We start from the raw sequence: 10,000 nt of genomic DNA, 5'->3' as shown, positions 1-10,000 counted from the left end.
CTGACATTCACTGGGAACCTTCACTGGGAACTTTCCTCTCTTCCTACTCGTACACATGCCTTACATTCTTGGTTAAAAACTTTTCACTGCTTCTAGCAACTTTCCTCCTACACCATATACACTTAATACCTTCCACAAAGCATCTCTATCCACCCTATCATATGCCTTCTTCAGATCCATAAATGCTACATACAAATCCATCTGTTTTTCAAAGTACTTCTCACATATATTCTTCAAAGCAAACACCTGATCCACACATCCTCTACCTCTTCTGAAACCACACTGCTCTTCCCCAATCTGATGCTCTGTACATGCCTTTACCCTTTCAATCAATACCCTCTCATATAATTTCCCAGAAATACTCAACAAACTTATGCCTCTGTAATTTGAACACTCACCTTTATCCCCTTTGCCTTTGTACAATGGTACTATGCATGTATTCCGCCAATCCTCAGGCACTTCACCATGATCCATACATATATTAAATATCCTTACCAACCATTCAACAACACAGTCACCCCCTTCTTTAATAAATTCCACTGCAATACCATCCAGACCCGCCACCTTGCCGGCTTTCACCTTCCGCAAATCTTTCACTACTTCTCTGTTCACCAAACCATTCTCCCTGACCCTCTCACATCGCACACCTCCCCAACCAAAACACCCTATATCTGCCACTCTATCATCAAACACATTCAACAAGCCTTCAAAATATTCATGCCATCTCCTCCCTTCGTCACTAATTGTTATTACCTCCCCATTTGCCCTCTTCACCGATGTTCCCATTTGTTATCTTATCTTACGCACTTTATTTGCCACCTTCCAAAACATTTTTTATTCTCCCTAGAATTTAATGATACTCTCTCACCCCAATTCTCATTTGCCCTCTTTTTCACCTCTTGCACCTTTCTCGACCTCCAGCGGCTTTCTTTTATACATCTCCCAGTCATTTGCACTACTTCCCTGCAAAAATCGTCCAAACGCTTCTCTCTTCACTTTCACTAACAATCTTACTTCTTCATCCCACCATCCACTACTCTTTCTAATCTGCCCACCTCCCACCTTTCTCATGCCACAAGCATCTTTTGCGCAAGCTATCACTGCCTCCCTAAATACATTCCATTCCTCTCCCATTCCCCTTACATCATTTGCTCTCACCTTTTGCCATTCTGCACTCAATCTCTCCTGGTACTTCCTCACACAAGTCTCCTTTCCAAGCTCACTTACTCTCACCACTCTTTTCACCCCAACATTCTCTCTTCTTTTCTGAAAACCTCTACAAATCTTCACCATCTCCACAAGATAATGATCAGACATCCCTCCAGCTGTCCCTCTCCGCACTTTAACATCCAAAAGTCTCTTTTACTCTCCTATCAACACGTAATCCAATAACGCTCTTTGGCCATCTCTCCTACTTACATACGTATACTTATGTATATCTCTCTTTTTAAACCAGGTATTCCCAATCACCAGTCCTTTTTCAGCACGCTAATCCACGAGCTCTTCACCATTTCCATTTACAACACTGAACACCCCATGTACACCAATTATTCCCTCAGCTTCCATATTACTCACTTTTGCATAAATCACCCATCACTATAACTCATTCTCGAGCATCAAAGCTGCTAACACACTCACTCAGCTGCTGCCAAAACACTTGCCTCTCATGATCTCTCTTCTCATGACCAGGTGCATAGGCACCAATAATCACCCATCTCTCTCCATCCACTTTCAGTTTTACCCATATCAATCTAGCGTTTACTCTCTTACACGCTATCACATACTCCCACAACTCCTGTTTCAGGAGTAGTGCTACTCCTTCCCTTGCTCTTGTCCTCTCACTAACCCCGACTTTACTCCCGAAACATTCCCAAACCACTCTTGCCCTTTACCCTTGAGCTTCGTTTTATTCAGAGCCAAAATATCCAGGTTTTTTTCCTCAAACATACTACCTATCTCTCCTTTTTCCTCATCTTGGTTACATTCACACACATTTAGACACCCCAATCTGAGCCTTTGAGGAGGAAGAGCACTCCCTGTATGACTCCTTCTTCTGTTTCCCCTTATAGAAATTCAAAATACAAAGAGGTGCGCTATCTCGCGCATATGCTGGGGTAGAGGGCTGTCATTTCACGTGTGGCGGGGTGCCGACGGAAATGAATAAGGGCAGACATTATGAACTATGTACATGTGTATATATGTATATGTCTGAATGTGTATATATATATGTATACGTTGAGATGTATAGGCATGTATGTGTGCTTGTGTGGACGTGTATGTATATACATGTGCATGTGGGTGGTTGGGCCATTCTTTCGTCTGTTTCCTTGCGCTACCTTGCTAACGCGGGAGACAGCGACAAAGTATAATATATATATATATATATATATATATATATATATGACAGAGTGGCAGATATAGGGTGTTTTGGTCGAGGTGGTGTGCAAAGTGAGAGGGTTAGGGAAAATGATTTGGTAAACAGAGAAGAGGTAGTAAAAGCTTTGCGGAAGATGAAAGCCGGCAAGGCAGCAGGTTTGGATGGTATTGCAGTGGAATTTATTAAAAAAGGGGGTGACTGTATTGTTGACTGGTTGGTAAGGTTATTTAATGTATGTATGACTCATGGTGAGGTGCCTGAGGATTGGCGGAATGCGTGCATAGTGCCATTGTACAAAGGCAAAGGGGATAAGAGTGAGTGCTCAAATTACAGAGGTATAAGTTTGTTGAGTATTCCTGGTAAATTATATGGGAGGGTATTGATTGAGAGGGTGAAGGCATATACAGAGCATCAGAGTGGGGAAGAGCAGTGCGGTTTCAGAAGTGGTAGAGGATGTGTGGATCAGGTGTTTGCTTTGAAGAATGTATGTGAGAAATACTTAGAAAAGCAAATGGATTTGTATGTAGCATTTATGGATCTGGAGAAGGCATATGATAGAGTTGATAGAGATGCTCTGTGGAAGGTATTAAGAATATATGGTGTTGGAGGCAAGTTGTTAGAAGCAGTGAAAAGTTTTTATCGAGGATGTAAGGCATGTGTACGTGTAGGAAGAGAGGAAAGTGATTGGTTCTCAGTGAATGTAGGTTTGCGGCAGGGGTGTGTGATGTCTCCATGGTTGTTTAATTTGTTTATGGATGGGGTTGTAAGGGAGGTAAATGCAAGAGTCCTGGAAAGAGGGGCAAGTATGAAGTCTGTTGGGGATGAGAGAGCTTGGGAAGTGAGTCAGTTGTTGTTCGCTGATGATACAGCGCTGGTGGCTGATTCATGTGAGAAACTGCAGAAGCTGGTGACTGAGTTTGGTAAAGTGTGTGGAAGAAGAAAGTTGAGTGTAAATGTGAATAAGAGCAAGGTTATTAGGTACAGTAGGGGTGAGGGTCAAGTCAATTGGGAGGTGAGTTTGAATGGAGAAAAACTGGAGGAAGTGAAGTGTTTTAGATATCTGGGAGTGGATCTGTCAGCGGATGGAACCATGGAAGCGGAAGTGGATCATAGGGTGGGGGAGGGGGCGAAAATTTTGGGAGCCTTGAAAAATGTGTGGAAGTCGAGAACATTATCTCGGAAAGCAAAAATGGGTATGTTTGAGGGAATAGTGGTTCCAACAATGTTGTATGGTTGCGAGGCGTGGGCTATGGATAGAGATGTGCGCAGGAGGATGGATGTGCTGGAAATGAGATGTTTGAGGACAATGTGTGGTGTGAGGTGGTTTGATCGAGTAAGTAACGTAAGGGTAAGAGAGATGTGTGGAAATAAAAAGAGCGTGGTTGAGAGAGCAGAAGAGGGTGTTTTGAAATGGTTTGGGCACATGGAGAGAATGAGTGAGGAGAGATTGACCAAGAGGATATATGTGTCGGAGGTGGAGGGAACGAGGAGAAGAGGGAGACCAAATTGGAGGTGGAAAGATGGAGTGAAAAAGATTTTGTGTGATCGGGGCCTGAACATGCAGGAGGGTGAAAGGAGGGCAGGGAATAGAGTGAATTGGAGTCATGTGGTATACAGGGGTTGACGTGCTGTCAGTGGATTGAATCAAGGCATGTGAAGCGTCTGGGGTAAACCATGGAAAGCTGTGTAGGTATGTATATTTGCGTGTGTGGACGTGTGTATGTACATGTGTATGGGGGGGGGGGTTGGGCCATTTCTTTCGTCTGTTTCCTTGCGCTACCTCGCAAACGCGGGAGACAGCGACAAAGTATAAAAAAAAAAAAAAAAAAATATATATATATATATATATATATATATATATATATATATATATATATATATATATATATATATATATATATATATATATTGTGGAGGCGGCGAAGGTGAAGATTTGTGGAGGTTTTCAGAAAAGAAGAGAGAATGTTGGGGTGAAGAGAGGGGTGAGAGTAAGTGAGCTTGGGAAGGAGACTTGTGTGAGGAAGTACCAGGAGAGACTGAGTACAGAATGGAAAAAGGTGAGAACAAAGGAGGTAAGGGGAGTAGGGGAGGAATGGGATGTATTTAGGGAAGCACTGATGGCTTGCGCAAAAGATGCTTGTGGCATGAGAAGCGTGGGAGATTGCAGATTAGAAAGGGTAGTGAGTGGTGGCATGAAGAAGTAAGATTATTAGTGAAAGAGAAGAGAGAGGCATTTGGACGATTTTTGCAGGGAAATAATGCAAATGAGTGGGAGATGTATAAAAGAAAGAGGCAGGATGTCAAGAGAAAGGTGCAAGAGGTGAAAAAGAGGGCAAATGAGAGTTGGGGAGGGAGAGTATCATTAAATTTTAGGGAGAATAAAAAGATGTTTTGGAAGGAGGTAAATAAAAGTGCGTAAGACAAGGGAGCAAATGGGAACTTCAGTGAATAGGGCTAATGGGGAGGTGATAACAAGTAGTGGTGATGTGAGAAGGAGATGGAGTGAGTATTTTGAAGGTTTGTTGAATGTGTCTGTTGATAGAGTGGCGGATTTAGGGTGTTTTGGTCGAGGTGGTGTGCTAAGTGAGAGGGTTAGGGGGGATGATTTGTTAAACAGGGAAGAGGTAGTAAAAGCTTTGCGGAAGATGAGAGCCGGCAAGGCAGCGGGTTTGGATGGCATTGCAGTGGAATTTATAAAAAAAAAAAAAGGGGGTGACTGTATTGTTGACTGGTTGGTAAGGTTATTTTTACTGTATGTATGACTCATGGTGAGGTGCCTGAGGATTGGCGTAATGCTTGCATAGTGCCATTGTACAAAGGCAAAGGAGACAAAGGTGAGTGCTCAAATTACAGAGGTATAAGTTTGTTGAGTATATCTGGGAAATTATATGGGAGGGTATTGATTGAGAGGGTGAAGGCATGTACAGAGCATCAGATTGGGGAAGAGCAGTGTGGTTTCAGAAGTGGAAGAGGATGTGTGGATCAGGTGTTTGCTTTGAAGAATGTATGTGAGAAATACTTAGAAAAGCAAATGGATTTGTATGTAGCATTTATGGATCTGGAGAAGGCATATGATAGAGTTGATAGAGATGCTCTGTGGAAGGTATTAAGAATATATGGTGTGGGAGGAAAGTTGTTAGAAGCAGTGAAATTTTTTATCGAGGATGTAAGGCATGTGTACGTGTAGGAAGAGAGGAAAGTGATTGGTTCTCAATGAATGTAGGTTTGCGGTAGAGGTGTGTGATGTCTCCATGGTTGTTTACTTTGCTTATGGATGGGGTTGTTAGGGAGGTGAATGCAAGGGTTTTGGAATGAGGGGCAAGTATGCAGTATGTTGTGGATGAGAGAGCTTGGGAAGTGAGTCAGTTGTTGTTTGTTGATGATACAGTGCTGATGGCTGATTCATGTGAGAAACTGCAGAAGCTGGTTGGTGACTGAGTTTGGTAAAGTGTGTGAAAGAAGAAAGTTGAGAGTAAATGTGAATAAGAGCAAGGTTATTAGGTACAGTAAGGTTGAGGGTCAAGTCAATTGGGAGGTAAGTTTGAATGGAGGAAAACTGGAGGAAGTGGAATGTTTAAGATATCTGGGAGTGAATTTGGCGGCGGATGGAACCATGGAAGCGGAAATTAATCATAGGGTGGGGGAGGGGGCGAAAATTCTGGGAGCGTTGAAGAATGTGTGGAAGTCGAGAACATTATCTCGGAAAGCAAAAATGGGGATGTTTGAAGGAATAGTGGTTCCAACAATGTTGTATGGCTGCGCGGCGTGAGCTATGGATAGAGTTGTGTGCAGGAGGGTGGATGTGCTGGAAATGAGATGTTTGAGGGCAATATGTGGTGTGAGGTGGTTTGATCGAGTAAGTAATAATAGGGTAAGAGAGATGTGTGGTAATAAAAAGAGTGTGGTTGAGAGAGCAGAAGAGGGTGTTTTGAAATGGTTTGGTCACATGGAGAGAATGAGTGAGGAAAGATTGACCAAGAGGATATATGTGTCAGAGGTGGAGGGAACGAGAAGAATTAGGAGACCAAATTGGAGGTGGAAAGATGGAGTGAAAAAGATTTTGTGTGATCGGGGCCTGAACATGCAGGAGGGTGAAAGGCGTGCAAGGAATAGAGTGAATTGGAACGATGTGGTATACCGGGGTCGACGTGTTGTCAATGGATTGAACCAGGGCATGTGAAGCGTCTGGAGTAAACCGTGGAAAGTTTTGTGGGGCCTGGATGTGGAAAGGGAGCTGTGGTTTCGGTGCATTATTACATGACAGCTAGAGACTGAGTGTGAACGAATGGGGCCTTTGTTGTCTTTTCCTAGCGCTACCTCGCGCACATGAGGGGGGAGGGGGTTGTTATTTCATGTGTGGCAGGGTGGCGATGGGAATGAATAAAGGCAGACAGTATGAATTATGTACATGTGTATATATGTATATGTCTGTGTGTGTATATATATGTATACGTTGAGATGTATAGGTATGTACATTTGCGTGTGTGGACGTGTATGTATATACATGTGCATGGGGGTGGGTTGGGCCATTTTTTCGTCTGTTTCCTTGCTTGCGCTACCTCGCTAACGCGGGAGACAGCGACAAAGCAAAATAAATAGATAAAATAATATATATATATATATATATATATATATATATATATATATATATATATATATATATATATATATATATATATAATGTGTGTGTGTGTCTTACTAGACGTGAGGAAAAAAGATATACACGTGTTTAGACAGACTTATGCAATCATCAATGTATAACGAAAATATAGTCAAATACTTTAAAACAAACCTGGTCGTTATGTTCTCTTTAACGCACGTCAGAAAATACTTAATTACGTAAACTTCATCAAAACTATAACAGGTTGATGCAGAAATTATGGTCTCATGAGAAGGATGAGTTTTTCTCTTCTTTTTACTGTAATGGTTGGGAGTCTAACCGTCATGGAACCCTGTTGATTGATCACTCTCCACTCTCATACAACCTCTTGAATTACTTATGTGATGTTGTCTGCATTAACGGTGTCCTCATTCTGTCTCTTCCATTCATCCTCCACTTCAGTACTGTATTAGTATGTCTTTACATCGTGACACTTACGTGTTATGTTCCTCTGGTTCCGTCATCCCTACATCTCTCAAGAGTACACTCAACTGTCCACTTCCTCGATTTCTTTTCATAACTGAGAGGCTGTGATCAAGTCACCCCTCACTCTTGCTCTTCCAGAATGGGTAAATTTAAACCCCCCAGCCATTCCCTGTAGTTCAGCTCTTAATTTTGATACCGTCTTCGTTGCTCTCCTCTAGATCTTCTCCATGATTTCTTTGTGCTTCTTCAGGCGCGTTGACCAAGCCTGAGAAGCAATTCTAGGATAACTCGCTTAATATTTCTTCGTCCATATACTTGAAAGCTATTGTGATGTCTTCCAGCAGAAAGTTTGCCTCCTTAACCATTCTTCTGATACGGGACTCTGGCGACATGTTAGTGACGATATCTACTGCCAAGTCTCTCCCCCACACACAGTACTTCCAACTTGGTAAGAATCATACTGAGGTCCTCTTTCGCTTTCTCCCATCCTCATTGCATTTATGAAGAGTTGAATTTCATCACCCATGTGTCGACCAACTTAGGAGGCTGTTTAGGTCCCGTTGTAAGCTGATGCAATCCTCTTCGCTTTTCACTTTCCTCATGACCTTTGCATCATCTGCAAACATACTCTGATAGGATCGTATACCTTCAAGCAACATACTCTGGTAGGATCGTATACCTTCAAGCAACATACTCTGGTAGGATCGTATACCTTCAAACAACATACTCTGGTAGGATCGTATACCTTCAAGCAACATACTCTGGTAGGATCGTATACCTTCAAGCGACATACTCTGGTAGGATCATATACCTTCAAGCAACATACTCTGGTAGGATCGTATACCTTCAAGCAACATACTTTGGTAGGATCGTATACTTTCAAGCAACATACTCTAGTAGGATCGTATACCTTCAAGCAACATACTCTGGTAGGATCGTATACCTTCAAGCAACATACTCTGGAAGGATCGTATACCTTCAAGCAACATACTCTGGTAGGATCGTATACCTTCAAGCAACATACTCTGGTAGGATCGTATACCTTCAAGCAACATACTCTGGTAGGATCGTATACCTTTAAGCAACATACTCTGGTAGGATCATATACCTTCAAGCAACATACTCAGGTAGGATCGTATACCTTCAGCAACATACTCTGGTAGGATCATATACCTTCAAGCAACATACTCTGGTAGGATCGTATACCTTCAAGCAACATACTCTGGTAGGATCGTATACCTTTAAGCAACATACTCTGGTAGGATCGTATACTTTCAAGCAACATACTCTGGTAGGATCATATACCTTCAAGCAACATACTCTGGTAGGATCGTATACCTTCAAGCAACATACTCTGGTAGGATCGTATACCTTCAAGCAACATACTCTGGTAGGATCATATACCTTCAAGCAACATACTCTGGTAGGATCGTATACCTTCAAGCAACATACTCCGGTAGGATCGTATACCTTCAAGCAACATACTCTGGTAGGATCGTATACCTTCAAGCAACATACTCTGGTAGGATCGTATACCTTCAAGCAACATACTCAGGTAGGATCGTATACCTTCAAGCAACATACTCTGGTAGGATCATATACCTTCAAGCAACATACTCTGGTAGGATCGTATACCTTCAAGCAACATACTCTGGTAGGATCGTATACCTTCAAGCAACATACTCTGGTAGGATCGTATACCTTCAAGCAACATACTCTGGTAGGATCGTATACCTTCAAGCAACATACTCTGGTAGGATCATATACCTTCAAGCAACATACTCTGGTAGGATCGTATACCTTCAAGCAACATACTCTGGTAGGATCATATACCTTCAAGCAACATACTCTGGTAGGATCATATACCTTCAAGCAACATACTCTGGTAGGATCGTATACCTTCAAGCAACATACCCTGGTAGGATCGTATACCTTCAAGCAACATACTCTGGTAGGATCGTATACCTTCAAGCAAGTCATTATATAAATCAAGCCGTGTGGTGCTCACCTCAACCCATATGGAGGCCGGTCCTCTGACGTACGTCCTTTGTTCCTAATCAAAGATTTTATTCTATTTAGCGAAGAAATTTTCCTCTTATTCATAATTGGTGATTTACCTTCATAATCAGCCTCAGATGTGGTACACCGTCAACTGCCTTCTGACAGTCCACAGTCCAGGACTGTACTTACTTTATCGCAGAACTCTCAGAGGTTAGTCACACATGACCTTATTTATTAAGATCATGCTGTCTCTCATTTGGGAAAACTCCTTCGCAGGAGGTCATCTGCGTCCTTTCTGATTATCTTTTCCAGAACCGTACACGTTCTGCTCTTAAGTAAGGCCGGTCTGTAGTTCAGGGTCTGTTCCCCGTCTAACTTTTAATATGACATTTGCCCCTTTTCCATTCCCTTGGCACTCTGCTTTCCTCCAGTGACAGCCATCTTGTACAGTGGTCTTGAGTGGTCTGCCAGTCGTATTTGTTCACCTCTTCCCCTCTTATGATGAAATTTCATCCGGCTTATGAGACGTGTATGGG

This window comes from Panulirus ornatus, chromosome 57, assembly GCF_036320965.1.
Source record: "Panulirus ornatus isolate Po-2019 chromosome 57, ASM3632096v1, whole genome shotgun sequence".
Classification (NCBI taxonomy): Eukaryota; Metazoa; Arthropoda; class Malacostraca; order Decapoda; family Palinuridae; genus Panulirus; species Panulirus ornatus.
The sequence above is the reverse complement of the archived record's forward strand: the minus strand, read 5'-3'. Positions refer to the sequence as shown.